This window comes from Schistocerca serialis, chromosome 3, assembly GCF_023864345.2.
Source record: "Schistocerca serialis cubense isolate TAMUIC-IGC-003099 chromosome 3, iqSchSeri2.2, whole genome shotgun sequence".
NCBI classification, from domain to species: Eukaryota; Metazoa; Arthropoda; class Insecta; order Orthoptera; family Acrididae; genus Schistocerca; species Schistocerca serialis.
The window spans coordinates 982,931,877-982,947,725 of NC_064640.1; the positions used below are offsets into that span (position 1 = coordinate 982,931,877).

At 38.2% G+C, this 15,849-nt stretch overlaps 1 protein-coding gene across 12 annotated transcripts in view; it reads right to left on the reverse strand.

Annotated features, from left to right (window-relative positions):
- The window catches only part of LOC126471427 (homeotic protein female sterile-like), a 349,857-nt gene extending 342,434 nt beyond the window's left edge, over positions 1-7,423 (reverse strand). For 9 of the 12 annotated variants that reach the window (XM_050099579.1, XM_050099580.1, XM_050099573.1 and 6 more), the window contains exon 1: positions 7,089-7,423. The gene's annotated coding sequence lies outside the window, so the exon portion shown is untranslated. The other 3 variants (XM_050099572.1, XM_050099575.1, XM_050099577.1) reach the window with 3 other exon arrangements.
- Between the last annotated feature and the right edge of the window lie 8,426 nt (positions 7,424-15,849).

A 15,849-nucleotide genomic window follows, 5' to 3' on the forward strand; every position in this document is an offset into this window, starting at 1 on the left:
TGGTTGTGTTTTGTATTTGTGAGTGACTTCTGCTACAGTTCTATAAGAAATCTCATCTTGCAATTAACAAATACCTCTGCACAAGAATCACATACTACATGCACATTACAGTGATTAGTATATTATATTAATGTAGTTTTTTGATTAATGAAGGAGTCGTATCTGTTTGAGCCGACCTTTAACACTGAATACACCTTTAAACATGAATTACAGTGCACACACTGTTGCTTTTATGAAGTCTACAAATAGGAAAACTATCATGTTATCAACAGGAACGTGTTCCATAAATGATGAGTTTACCACCATCCTGTGAAGTGAACCCAATACTGCACATTATCAACAGGGAGCGTGCGGAAGTAGTCAGTACAGAACCACACAGCTGTTGATCCCACAACCATATGCGCACATGCATGTAATTGTGACCCAACAACAATGCTCCATTCAACACTCAACAGTGTCTTGCTGGCATTCACTTTGTTATTCTGACTCAGGTATACACAGATGCTGATTGAAACATTTGCCATTCAAGATGGCAACATGTGAAGACTTAAACAATTACTGCAGTAGAATCTTACTGAAAGATCCCTCACAAAATCTAAAGAAATACTGGCCATATGGGAAGTCACTGGCCAGCACCCTATGAATGATGAGCTGGAAATCACGCTAGCAAAGCAAAAATCATAAATGCTGAACTCTGCTTTCAAATGTTATTTATATAAAAAAAAGTCCAGGAGTATTGCCCCAGTTTAGTTCTCACACCACTGAAAAGATGAATGGTACAGAACCTAGAAACAAGTACAATCGTGAAAACTGAACCAAGCTCCAATGCTTGACAGAACCCCTACTGCCTGACAAAATACCAATCAGATTCTACGCAGACCTCGCGGCTGAGTAAGCCTCATGATACCATAGATCCCTTCAACAAAACCTATATCTAGTAATTGGAAGAAAGCACAGGTTACACCAGTCTGCAGAAAAGTTAGCAGAAGGAATCCACTAAATTATTGTCCAATACCAACAACATCCGTGTGTTGTAGAATCCTACAACCTATCTGACCCGCACAGATTCCAAAAACATCAGACAAGTGAAAAACAACTTTCACTTCTCATATAAAATTCTGAAACTCACTGATTGAGACAGTCAGATGCAGTATTTCTCAATTTCCAAAAACTATTTGACTTAATGAAAGTAGAGAGGATTCAGCATGTTATCATGGATGGAGAGTCATCAAGAGATGTAAAAGTAACTTCAGGTGTGTCCCAGGGAAACGTGTTGGAATCCTTACTGTTCACACTGTTATATTTCACAAACTACCGCCTGAAAAGAAAAGCTGCACAAATATTCAGACCTTGATTAGATGTTACAGAGGTACAAAGACTGGCAACTTAGTTTAAATGTTCAGAAATTTAGAATCGGTTGTAGGAATATGAAATAGAATGATCACATAGATTCTGTCATAAGTAAAGCTGGTAGCAAACTTAGTTTCGTTGGTAGGATGCTGGGAAAATTCAACCACTCTACAAAGTACGTTGCTTACAGTACACTTGTGTAAGCCGTCCTAAAATAGTGCACAAATGTGTGGGATTTGTACCAAATAGGACTAACGGGCGATACTGAACATATACGAAGAGCAGCAGCATGTGTAATGACAGGTTGTTCGATCAACAGGGAAGTGTCAGAGTTGATACACCTGAACTGGCTGGCACATCTGAAAATTGATGCAAACGATACTGCGAAAGCCTACTTACCAAGTTGCAACTATCAGCTTTACGTGTGGAATCTAAGGATATACTACACAACCTTTATGTACTGTTCGCATCATGATCATTAAGATAAGATTGGACTAATTACGTCATGTACAGAGGTGTTTAAGCAATTATTTTTCCAATGCTCCATACGCAATTGCAATGGGAAGAAATCCTAATGCAGTACCACAGTAAGTATCCTCCACTCTGTACTTCAAAGTGGTTTGTGGAGTACCACTCTTCCTTCAGATCATGCCCAGTTTACCATTTTATTTCCATTTGCATCACACAATCACAATACATGATAAACTCTACATTCTCTAAAGATGACTATTTCACTTCCCTTATAGGTTAGTTATGTTTCCAGTGCATAATCTGATACTTTGCATACTTTCAGCTGCAGATCTGCAGAACATAAGCCACTCCAAAACTGACTCGTTTTACACTTATAAGAACAGTGGGCACTTACATGCAGCATAAACAAGTCGGGGGAGGGGGGATAGAGGGGGAGGGAGGGAGGGAGGGGGAGGGGGAGAGAGAGAGAGAGAGAGAGAGAGAGAGAGAGAGAGAGAGAGAGAGAGAGAGAGAGAGAGAGATATGCAGCCATTAGAACAGCACATATTACTACATAACATAATAAAGTACACATTCTGAACTGTTGACAGCAACTAAGAAAGGTAGCTGCTGCCACACAGTTAAATGCAGTGAATGTGTCAAATCAGAAATGAGGCAAGCAAACTACCAGAACTTCATAAGAATGTTGCCAACTGAAGAAATCTCATATGATCCCTTGGTAGGCAGCAACTACTCTCATTACTTATGAATGGAGTACCAAAAATGCTCTGGGCACAAAGCAAGAGTTCTCACAACAGTGTTTTCTCTGCAGTACATTTTCTTTTTTATTTCATTTGTACCTCAAGAGATAATACTATATGTGCCATTCATACATCCTTCTTAAGACATAAAATCTCCATACTTTTTTATTGTTGACCAATATTAAATAGCTGCTGCTGTTAACATTATTATTAACGAAGCAAGAAACATTTTAACTACACATACAGTCAACCAGCAAAATCATTTCAAACTATGTAGCTTGTATGCTTCTTTATATGGCAAACTATATCACACCATTACTACAAAGAAAAACAAGTTTCAGTCGGTTACGTTCTAAATGCACAAACTGCCAGCAGAAACTTAACACTAACTCCATGCAAAACAAATTAGCCACTTTATAACATAAGTCGACAAAGTCAGACATGTTTTTCTATTATTACGTAATTTCAAAGCTCATATCACTGAACACACTGTTTTAAAATTACACAACATTTAAACAATTAGAAAAATCACAACTGATCAGTTCATAGTCTAAATGAGCAACTTGTTTCCACTATGTTCACTTGAGGTTACATTCAACCCCGATAACCTCACATTACACGTATACCTATATTCCACAAGCCACCTTACGGTATGATCAGAGGGTACTTATGTACCACTGTCACTTCTGTTACCTGTACCAGTCGCAAAGTGTTTGTAAGATGAACAATAGTTGATAATCTCATGTAGACTTAAATCTCTTTTCTCAAGATACTGATAGGAGGCAGCACTATATTGGTCAACTTTTCAGTATGTTACAAAACCAGAATTTTAACAGTAAAGCACACCATATGCTGAACACTGCTTCTGCAGTGTCTGCAGTTGGAATTAGATGAGCATCTACACGACATTCGTGATTACTAAAGGAGTCAGTAACAAGAAACATTGCTCTCTTTGGATCTTCTCTATTTCTTCTATTAACCCTATTTAATACAGATCTGAGACTGAACAGCAACATTCAAATCTTGGAGGAACTAGGATTTTGTAAGCTACCTCCCTTGGTGACTGGTAACCCTTCCTGAGTATTCTTCCACAAGCCTGCCTGGCTTCGCTTATGATAAGTTGTATGTGGTCTTTTCTCTTCAAATCACTCCCTGTGCATACTCGCATTATAAGTAGTGGGTATGACTGCTTCCAGTGATTGTCCTGCCTGTTTATGTGCAATATGTTAGGTTTGTTTACATTGACAGTTAACTGCCAACCTCTGCACCAAGTATTAAGCCTCAGAACTTCTCCCTGCATTCTGCTACAATTTTCACGTGTTGCGAATACCTTGTGTACATCAGCACTCTTCGCAAACTAACTCATGGACCTCGTGAAATTATCCACTAGGTCATTTATACATACTGTGAAAAGTAATGGTGCTATTAACACTCCCTTGTGGAACACCCAAAGATCTTGATTTCACTCCCCGAGAATCACGTCTGCTACAAACTCATCAATCCAAACACACCACCGGGCTGACATCCTGTATGTTCATAATTTGTTCATCAGGCGGCATTGGGGAACTATATTTAGTGCCTTCTAAAAGTCAGGAACATGGCATCAACCTGGACACTAATATCAACTGCTTGCTGGGTCTCAAATGAACAGAGGTTTCACACAATCTTTATTCTCATAACAAATGTTGATTCCTACAGGGAGATTTGGTCTCAAAAAATGTCATCCGTGAGCCTAAAACCTGTTCCAACATCAGAGATACAGGCCTGTAGTTCCATTCAATGGCCCTTCTTGAAAAGGAGAATGCTTCTTTCTAGACACTACGTAAACTATATTTCTCTGGTCCCTGTAAGAGGAAGTTCTTTAGCATACTATACATAGACTTACACTGGTATATGATCTGGTCCAGTGGTCTGTCATCTGTTGAGCAATTTGGGTTTTTCTTCTCTATTTCATGATCACTTGTTTTGATATGTCATTTTGACATTGATGGACTGACTTAAAGGAGGAAGCAGTACAATATTCTTCCATGAAATAGTATTGGGGAAAAATCACTTTGTAAAAAAAGCTTATGTCTTCACTGGCTGCACTCAATAGTAGGAACTATAGGCTGCATATTGTGTTTTGGGGACACTTAGTAGATACAATGTTTCTCAAGTCTTGTTTATTCAACAGCTTTCCATATAATGTACCAGATATTTCATTCCCACAATGAACTAGTAAGAAAAGCTTTTAGTAAAATACGCAAGGTTAAGGATACTTAAAAACACATATTCAAGAACAGCGGAAAGATGAATGACTTTCATGGTGAAAGTACAAATTTGTCTCTACAAATTTATAGAGCTTAACTGTATTTCAACCCCACAGAATGCCCAGCTTGACTCCCAGTGCCTTTTTACTATATACACTGTTTAAAAGACCTACATTTGTCAACAGATATGGTGAAAATGGATGCCTACATTGCAGTAGCTTGATTTCATCCCCATACACAGGAATGATCTGCTACTAAATGTTTACAAACTATTACTTCCACCATAATCTTTATTTTTACTGAACACTTAGAATTAGCAATTACTTTTTCCTCACATTCTTGATAGTAAGTGCATCAATGCATTTATAAACACAGTGTGCGCCACTTCTGTACAGAAAGGGTAAAAAAAAAAAAAAAAGTTTGTGTGTATCAATAGCTTAACTTTGTCTATTCTGTGAATTAAATAAGTTTATGGTTCAATGACTAGCTGGCAACACGGCCATTGGTGAATGTAGGAAGTACTTCTCCCTTTTTATACCACTGCATTTATTCCAACCACAATTTTCCATTAAGCTATGTTATTTCTACATATGTGATGTGTAAAACACTTTACTTACCATCACTCAAAACAAATTTAAATTTGTTTTAAAATAATTATCTTCCCTGTTATCTAGCTACATTAAGAAGCTGTCAGTTAAAATAATAACAATAAATGCACTGTTGTAACTGATGTTGAAATATGTAAACCATCATAATATTTTCAATTTATCACATCACTGAAATGAAAATCAACAGTCATTATTACAAGATTGGGCTCTATTAAAGTTTACTCTATTATTACCCAACAAAAGTGAATATTTAAAGGAAAAAAATGTGGCAAAATAGAGTAGAAGTGTGAACGGAACTTAAGATTCAGCTCTAGCCCCAACCCCTCAAAGCAAAAGGAAATTAATACTGATATTGATCGATACAATGAAATATGTACAATAAACAGCCACTCTGCTGCGAATTTAACACAATTTTCATAAGTAATAAATTTGGATTGCTTTAGTTCTTGGAGACTATGAGTTATATGGAACCCCAACACATCACAAAGTAAAAACACAGTGCTACAACGCTAAAATGTTTAATATTGTAGCACCATTTACCAAATAAGTATATATAAATTTCTGAGCATTCTATTTATACATACAACTGGTGGCTTTATATTTCAGCATTTTTCAACAAACTTTACTTTCCTGCTGACCAAGCATTGCCCACCAGTGTAAAAATGTTGACAAAAGTGGAATTATCACAGTCACAACCTCCAAGACACTTATGAACAGCTGTACCATTCAAAAGAACGACTACCTCTACAAAATCCCTTCTCAAATCAGACTGAATATTACTCTGAGGTGGCAGTGTTTCTTATAAAAAAAAATAACTAGCAAATTCCAGTCTTCAAGATATAAATTCTAATCAATTTTCTGAAGGGCATGGAATTGCATGTTTAATAAGCACTTCCCCAATGTTCCTGAACGAGTGGAAGATTACGCCCACTGTAAATACATGCGCCAATTGTTTAATAACACTGGCCATAGACAACGTTCAGTTACAATAAGTAGATATACCAATAAACACAACAGACGACAAGTCTTTCACGTGTCAAACTTCATTACCACTGGAACAACCCAACAGTTCTTCTCACAGGTCGATTCGGAATGTGCATACTAGTCAAGTAACTCAAACTACAAAACTTACTAGTCTTTAACTACTAATATTTATCGACTGGGAGAACTTCTTAACGCCGCTCCCATATTTATTTACGATACAAATACACTGGAGGAACTCACTGTACTATGCATGCATCGCCAATAGACACTATAAAGCTGCATAAAATAAAAAGAGTAGCACAGTTTCCATAATCACTTTATTTTAAGTAACACTGCGTTCAAGAGTACTACAACTCTCATGAGTAAGTACAATAACACCTTTAACATCACATTATGACTGAATGTAAGCACAAACAGGAACTTAAGATATACCTAGTTCTTAGACGAGACAACACAAGCTCGACATTTCAAACAGACGCATGTTTGGCGTTCTAGGTATTCCCTACTGCGTCGCCTCTGTGTAACCAAATAGTGCAGTAGCGTATTAACAAACTGCTTCAACATGGCGGGTTCCTCATTCAGGGAAGAAAGGCACAGGACGAAAGTTGGATATTTTACTGTGTCGCTTACATGCACGATAGACTACGTGGCTCAGATTGCACCGGAAAAAACTCATTATTACCTACCTGACAAGTGTCGTTGCATACAACACGTGAATTTTAAAATAAAAATAAAAAATCACTATGTTTAACATTCCTCTGACGCTATCCTTGGCGTTATTATGGCCGTCTTCCCTGCAACTGGGGAGCCAGTTCGCTGTAAAATATGCATAGGGTCCTTACTGCACAGTCAGAAATGCTAGAAAGGATGCAATACCCGGCACTGAAGGTGGAAGCTCGTTGCAGTTCGAACAATTTCGAAACAACATTTGATAAACACATGATGCCCACTGATTTCTCACACCCCACAAACACATAACATTGCACCAATCCTGTAGGCAGTGTAGTGCTTGGACAACCGGTTGTTTGGATGGCGAAATGTCTTTGAAATTCCTACGTTCCGATTGGTCCGCCGTGCCCACGTGACATTCATGCTTTCGATCACACGTAATTCGAAATAAAAATTGGCTGGAAGCTCATCCAAATTGCGAAAATCGTCCTTAATCGTTCATCAAACTTAAATTATGGCCACACGTTATATTTATGGAGTATAACACCACCCCATATCATTTGTCTTATGCTAAACTTTTGTATTTTCTCGGCGCCTTCCTAATAACTTACATATGAATTTCCTGTGATTTTAGTACCACACAACACCGCGATAACAATGTGTATTACTGAGTGAAATTTCCTCAATGCTAGTTTATCACATCGAGGTACATCGCACCGTCGCCAAGTGGGTAGTACTGCGAGGAATGCTTAGTGCGCTCAGGACATAATGTACAGCATCAGGAACAAAAAAACATCACAACTATCCTCACTTATCTACTAATTAATATAGGTACTGCCAACAAGCTGCATTTTGCGTCTAAATTGAGACTTCGTGAAGTTTAACGATATGACCGTTCTTGTAAGTTCTTTTTCATCGGTCACACTTACTGGAGGGACACAACAATTTATGTCGCTTTACTCGTATGAATACTGTACTTAAATTTTGGCGTGTACTAAACACATTACCGCATGATTTATATAGACTCACAACTATCTGTGACTTTGCCCAGTCTGCAAATTGATGTAGAGTGCGCGGCAGGGAGCGCTATCTATTGTACCGTAACCTACAGTCAAGTACGTATCCATCCATGTAAACCGTATTATGGGATGTATTATAATGTGCCTCTGTACATAGATTAACTTAGTAGTGCCTAGGGAGGAGGAGAGGAGTGTGTGTGTGTGTGGGGGGGGGGGGGGGGGGGGGGGGGTGGGGGGGGGGGAGACAGCTAGAAGTAGGAGGAGGAGGGGGGGGGGGGGTTGCCAGAAGTAATCAGTCTCAAGAAAGGCGAAACACTTAACAGCAAGTCTATCCAGAATCATTTGACGTGAAATCTCAAAACAATACGGTCCTCGGTACTCTCTTAATTTTGTTGGAACTACTATCACACTAATTTGATCTTCACAGTTCCTACGGGAGCGGCAAGTATCAGGTTCAATATTAGACATAAAATTCCACGCACAAGGCATTATCATGGAATTTTTAAGGGCTCCGCAGCCATTTTTCTTTATGTTTCTACCAGTTTCAGCTTTTCAGTTGAAAAACTTAAAAACGTCTTCTGTAACACTTCGCAGAGCAGAATATATCCGATGCTGACATCCCTCATGTCAAACAAGCCTTTGGCTTTCCTTTCCGTTTTAGTTTTTATGACGAAAAATAAAAAACTACAACAGAAAGGTAAGCCAAAGGCTTGTTTGACATGAGAGATGTCTGCATCGGATATATTCTGCACTGCGAGGTGTTACAGACGCCGTTTTAAGTTTTTCAACTGAAAAACTGAAACTGGTAGACACATAAGGAAAAATGGCTGCGGAGCCCTTGAAAATTCCATGGTAGTGCCTTGTGCGTGGAATTTTATGTCTAATATTGAACCTGATTCTTGCCACTCCCGTAGGAACCGTGAAGATCAAATTAGTGTGATCAACAATGTTAAGAGAGTACCGAGGACCGTATTGTTTTGAGATTTCACGACAAATGATTCTGGATACATTTGCTGTTATGTGTTTCGTCTTTCTTGAGACTGATTGCTTCTGGCTACCCCCCCTCCTCCTCCTACTTCTAGCTGTCTCCCCCCCCCCCCCCCACCCACACACACACTCCTCTCCTCCTCCCTAGGCACTGAGTTAATCTATTTATCATAATTCATCATTAAACGATATATGTGTGTGCCCCTGAATATATTACAGTATTTTGTGTATTTTATTGTTACTGTTAATTATTATGTTAGCATTTATTTGCACAATTTCCAGCACATGTTGAGCAACTCCAATGGGAGCCGTACTTTGAGGTTCAAATGTATTCACAACGTTCCTCACGTTCTCTGGATTTTAGAATATTTGATAATTGCAAGCATGTATACTCTCCTGAGAATGGATTCTTACAGGCGGCACAAACTGACTGTCGCGTGCTGTTGCTCTGATGGTTTGTTTTCCATACAGAAGTTTCAACAAGGTGAATATTTGTACAAACAACTTCTGCAACAAGGCAACCTAAATCAAATTATCAATGTTTGGAAATATAATTTTGAGGGCATTACGGACATTGATCTAGATATTGCTGGCATAAATCACAAAAAGGAACCTGTACTCGTACTAAATGTCATTCGGCGAAGTAAATTCATGGAAATGATAAAAAAAAACTGAAAAACACTATCTGTACAACGGAATCACTGCTGACAAAAAGACTTCGCACTATGCTCCAGGTGTCTGAGAAAAACTAAAAGAAAATTCTTTCCAATAATTTTTCAAAAGCTTCGTGTATTTTGTTCTAATTTCCTATTTACTATGAGCGGCATTCGGATGCTTAAGCACTTGTAGACACTTTTGACACTTGGTAGTGATATTTTACTACCCAGCTTTGCAATCTATTCTGCGTGATCGCACTGATACCGCTGAAACTTTAGATATTTGTTATCACATTGGCCATTATATGTACATAAAAACACGATAACAAACACTAAAAATACATCACCAACTCCAGCTGAAAAAGCATACATGAGACAGATCTACCGACACAAAACATGGATGAAATAAGTCTCATGTATTGCTAGTTTTCTATTGATAATAACCCAATAATGCAACACCTTGGAAAACACTAAGTGAACCCTAAAATCATTATTAGTTACATTAAATAACAAAACTAAAATAATTTTGTATTATGAATCCTACCTAAATCGTCGCAACAGATTGGAGAAATCCCAACAGCAGAAGTCCCAACTGCGCACAGACAATGCACAGCTCGCTCTACAAAAACGCTCTTCACGTTTAGTAGTGACAGTTTGCCACTCAGCTTCTGTGTAGTCCCACTGATATTGCTGAAATTTTAGATATTTTATTTGTTATCACATTAGCCACTGTATGCACATAAAAACAAGATAACAAATACTAAAAATGCATTACCAGTTCCAGCTGAAACAGCTTACGCAAGGGAGGCCTCTGATGTGGAACATGGATGACGTCTATGTAATGCTGGTTTTGTGTTAATAATAATCAAATAATGCAGTACTATGATATGTAAAACGTAAATATTTGTAAGTTATATTAAATTATAAGACTAAAATCACATAGAACATGAAAAACTGCAACTGAAAAAACGGAATAGGAGCAGGTCTACCAAACGGAACGTGGATGCAGTCCCTGCAATACTAGTTTTGCTCTGATAATAACCCAATAAAGCAACACCACGAAATACATTATATGTACACTAAAATAATTGTTTATTACATTAAATTACAAAACTAAAGTAATATTGTATTGTGAATCCTACCTAAAACCTCGCAACAGATCTGAGAAGTCCCAACCGCTCGTAGACGACGCAAAACTGCCTCTGGCAAAGCGCTCACTGAGGGACCCTCCGGTAAAGGTGAGATGGCTGCCTGGAAGCATCTGAATCGATAGATATCGAATGACTTTGAAATAATAATATAATAAGATAAATAAGATAATTTCAAACAAAATTTCAGCAGTCATATCTGCATGTTATTTCTCCTTTTGTAGGTGTAGACGCACTAAACAAATGCTATTTTCTAAACTAGCAGTGTCCAGAAAACAGTCTTTACTGGTGTGTGTCAATCGATTCTTATCGATCCAGCTACTCCCGGCGGACACCGCCCACAGTAGAAAAAATAATACGTTGGAAATGGGGCCTTCAGGAGGGAAAGACGTTAATGAAATATAAATAAAAGGAATTTTACAGCAAACACAGAAAGTATGAACATAACATTTAAGAAGTTCAAATTTTAATGCAAAATATGCATCTCAAATAGATAGTTATCAAAACATAACGCTTCTCTACAGAACAAACAAAATCTGTACTGTAAAAGTGTGTAAAAAAAAAATTTGGACATAAGCAACTCTTTCCATTAAGAATTAACAGCTTAAACAAAGTTCATTGCATTTTTGCAATCCACGTTAGATTCCTCTACCAATTGCAGCTAATTGTCCTCTTTCAATCATACAGATATATTGTTTTTGGTTTGTCAAACCTGCGCCATTTTTGCTGTTCATTTTATACTTTTCCAGATTTAAACATTCATCGTTCTCACAGTTAACTGAAGAATTTTACCGTAAGTCTTTTTTGTTCTTGCTTAAAAGTTACCTAAGCAACCACAATTTTAGTTAATTATGTGCAGTCAGAACCAAGATATTAGTTGTAGGACAGGAATAAAATAATAGACGTGATGCTAAAGTGCTTTATGTTGTTTTCTCGTAGTTACTGATAAAAGACAGATTCCTGCTTGTCCAGTGCTTCCCAGTCGTTTACCACTGAGCTGGAAAACCGCGAAGTGATATGCTGTTAGAAATATTTGGGTGGGGCTTTGCAGTCGCCACAGTTATCTTCCAATCAAAGAGGACCGTTTGAAAACCGCTGTGGATTTATTTTATTCTATTGCAAGGAAAATTAAGTTGCAGGAGTAGATACTAGCATCCAGTTTGTGTAATTTTCAAGGTATAAAGCCAAAAACGTGTTCGTCATGCAACGGAGTCCACCATTAAAGTCTCAAGGTCATTCGAACGTTTATGAACCTACAGTTGGTAGACCTTTTACGTATGGCATGACACAGCATTCCATATGTGAGGCAGACTACTAAAACTGAATTACTTTGCACGATGTATCATAATGACTTGCAAGTAGTCCCTTTATAGAATATTAACTTATTGGTATTTAAATATGGCTGCCAACTGACTACAGAAGAGTTCAAACAAGAGAAAACCATATTTAGTTCAATAACACAAATAAGTGTGTAACACTTTTGCACTAAATAAGCTACAAGTTTGTAAAAAAATCTGTTTCTCAGATTACTTTCAGATTTAGTCTTGCTATGTGTCAAGCATTTGATATCGTTTGGTAAGGGATCAAAGATTTTGGTACTGGAATAATTCTCCCCTTTCTAGGCTTAAGTATTTTTACGAAGAGTAACAAACGTAATTTTTTTCTTCTTGTTTTGCAATCATGTGCATAATTATTGCTTATGAATTCTAACCGATTATTTACAACAAAATTTCTTGAGAGAAAATATGTACTTTGATGCTGTAGGCAGAATACGTTACTCCTTACACAGCTGACGACATGATGATCGAGGGTGAGCACCATATAATATTCTCATGGCAAGCTTTGGTGTACCGAAAACTTTCTTTCTTAAAGATGATTTACCACAGAATACAATTCCATATGACCTTACTGATATAAGTGAAGTATGGCAACTTACTGTTTTGTCCTTCGCCAAGGCTTGCGGTAACAAAGTGCAAAAGTGGCTGAAATTAGTTGCTTATGAAGTTCTAAAACGAGTTTTTTTTATCAATTTCAATTTTCATCAGTATGAACATCGGAAATTTTTAAAGTTTTGCCTTGTTTATTAACTCTTGTTCATTCTTTAAATTTATCTCTGAAGCTGTGCTCCTTAATATTCAGAACTGAATACGGTGTAAGTCCTTAAAGTTAAGAAAGAGACCATTTGCAGAAAATCAGTCAACAAAACTTTAAAATTAAATTAAATGTCCAGCTTTAATATTTTATGGAATCTTTGCAGACACAGAGCAAGGACGAACTGGACAGGCAAAGCTAAGGAAATTGGCTGCGACCTGATGAAATCAAATGTTTTGGCGTTTGCCTTTAAATTATTCAGTGAAATCACGGAAAACTCAAATCTGGATGACTGGTCAGAGTTGTAACTAACACAACCAACAGCAGCCTTATATTTTTACTTGTACGTAGTTTTGTCTTATTTATTCCATTTCATTTTCACAGGCCTACTCTGCATGTTGGAAAAGAGATACATTAAAAACCTGACGTGCTTTATCCACTGGCCCATGGGGTACTGGTGGTAGTTCAGCTGCCCATCTATTTCAAATAGTAAAATGGGATGCCATCTGTGTACCTAATTTACACTCAAAAGTAGCACGATATTTAACGTTACTAAAGAAAACCCAATTTTCACTTAGAAAAATAGTTTTGAACTTGTGTACTTAGAAAAGGGCAACATTTATTATACAAAAGGAGACAGAAAAGTTCCATTAATAATGGGTAAGCTCTTGCAAACATCAAACATATAACGTCAACATCGTTACGATGTATTGTACTACTCTTCCTATGAATACGTAATGAACTGAGTGAATGATTGTCTGACATCATCGGTGACAGTGCCTGACGTGGACCACTAGATAACCGCCAAAACAGTATTCAGAGAAATGAAATCACTATGCCATCTGCCGCAAATAACCAATGCGTTCCGAAGACCTATGAAATATACAGCCGTTCCCCACCGTACATATTTCTGGCTCAATACTTACGGTTTAACTCAAATTAAAGATACTAAGAACATGTTAACAGAGAGCTCATGTAGTGGTGCATCACTGACGGGCAGTTACAGGCGATCAGCAGGTGTAAAGGTCGCTCCTATACGGGACTGGGATAGGAATTAATTCGTAGCTCGGTCGTACACGTAGCAGAAGGTAAATCGGCGAAATGTCATAATGAATCACCTGTAATGAGAAAGACAAGCTCAATAAGTACATTTTAAGTTAGTACATGATCTAACCGTCATAATATTTTCATAATTGCATTTTCTCCTCCTTTCGCTTACAAACATTATAGTATCAGAAAATAGTCACACCTTTCGTCCGTTGAGCACGTGACTAGAAGCAAAATTTTGTGGTATAATCATAATCAATTCACTAAGTTATTTCATGACTGCTCACTGAATATTTTTAAGATGTGACATACTTTAAGATGTGACATACTTCTTTTGAACACGACATCTGGCTATGTTCCCGAACTCTTTAGGTAATTAGCTTAAATAAGACAATAGGCGAAAGAAATTCATCCGTTTGGATAATATTAACACGCCACTGTTCGGAAACTATGACAGGTATGAAAATAAACTTAAGCACTCGCATTTCAAATGGTTGTAAGAGTGAACAAAAAAAGTGAAGGAAAATCCTACAATATCGGCTGCATTTCGTTCGTCTGACGTTAAAAGACGCAAATCCCTAATAAGATTAGATATGTAGTTGGCTTAAAATGATGTCAGCTGGAAGCACCCCGACTTTTCCAGATGTGTCCTGTAGAATGTACTGGGATTGGACAAAATTGTGGAAACACCGTGAGAAACGCATGCAGATTCTTGCCAAGCCTACAGGTTGACCACGAACGGCACCTTTGCAGTGTCCGCAATACGTCTCAACTGTCAGTCGTAGTCAGTCGGAGCTAAGTGAATTAGAATGTGGGCAAATTACTAGACTCGTATTGCGGGTGCTTCCGTAACCGAGGCACACGAAGGGTTTGGTGTTTCAACAGGCACCGTGTCGAAGTTTTATACCGCATAAGTCACAACGCGGACGAAAATGTGTTGAGTGACCGTGACAGATGGTCACTGAAGAGGACTGTGACGAAAAATACGAGGATACAGCAAAAGTCACTGCAGAATTGAATGTCGCACTCGCGAACCTTGTGAGCACCGAAACAACACGAAGGGGACACCGTGAGTAGGAAATTGCAGGGCGAGCTGGAATTCGAAATCCACTCATCAGTGATGCAAATGCCCACAAAAGGAAAACGTGGTGCCGAAGCCAAAAAACTGGGATTATGAAACAATGGAAGAAAGTAATTTGGTCGGACGAGTCTTGTTGCACACTGTTTCAAACTTCTGACAGAGTTTAACGTCCCAAGAGTGATCCGTGGCAGGCGTTCGGTGACGATTTGGGCAGCCGTGACGTGGGTACCCTGCAAGGTCACATTACTGCCGAGGTTTATGTGGCGAGTTTGGCTGATCAGTATTCGGTGGTACAATGTTTGTTCCTCAATAGTTGCGCTGTTTTCCAAAACAACAGGGCTCCTGTTCACAAAGCTGTCATAGTCCAGTAGTGGTTCTGTGAGCACGAGAATGAACAGTCGCATCTCCCCTGGCCACTACAGTCACCGGATCTCAATATTATTGAGCCTTTATGGTCTACTTTGGAGGGAATGCTGCGTGATAGCTGCCGACCTGCGTCGTCGTCACCTAAATTTTCTACAATTTTGCAGGAAGAATGGAATTAGATTCTCTTGATAACCATACAGGAGCTATATTTACCCATTTCTAGACGATTGGAAGTTGTTTTGCTACGCCGTATTAGGCACGGTAACGTATTGTGTTTTTGATGTTTCCATATTTTTATCCACTCCCTAATTTCTTCTCTGTCAGCTTTCGTAGAACATTCTCCTTCATCATCATAGCGCTTATAGAAACAGAACTCGACTGAC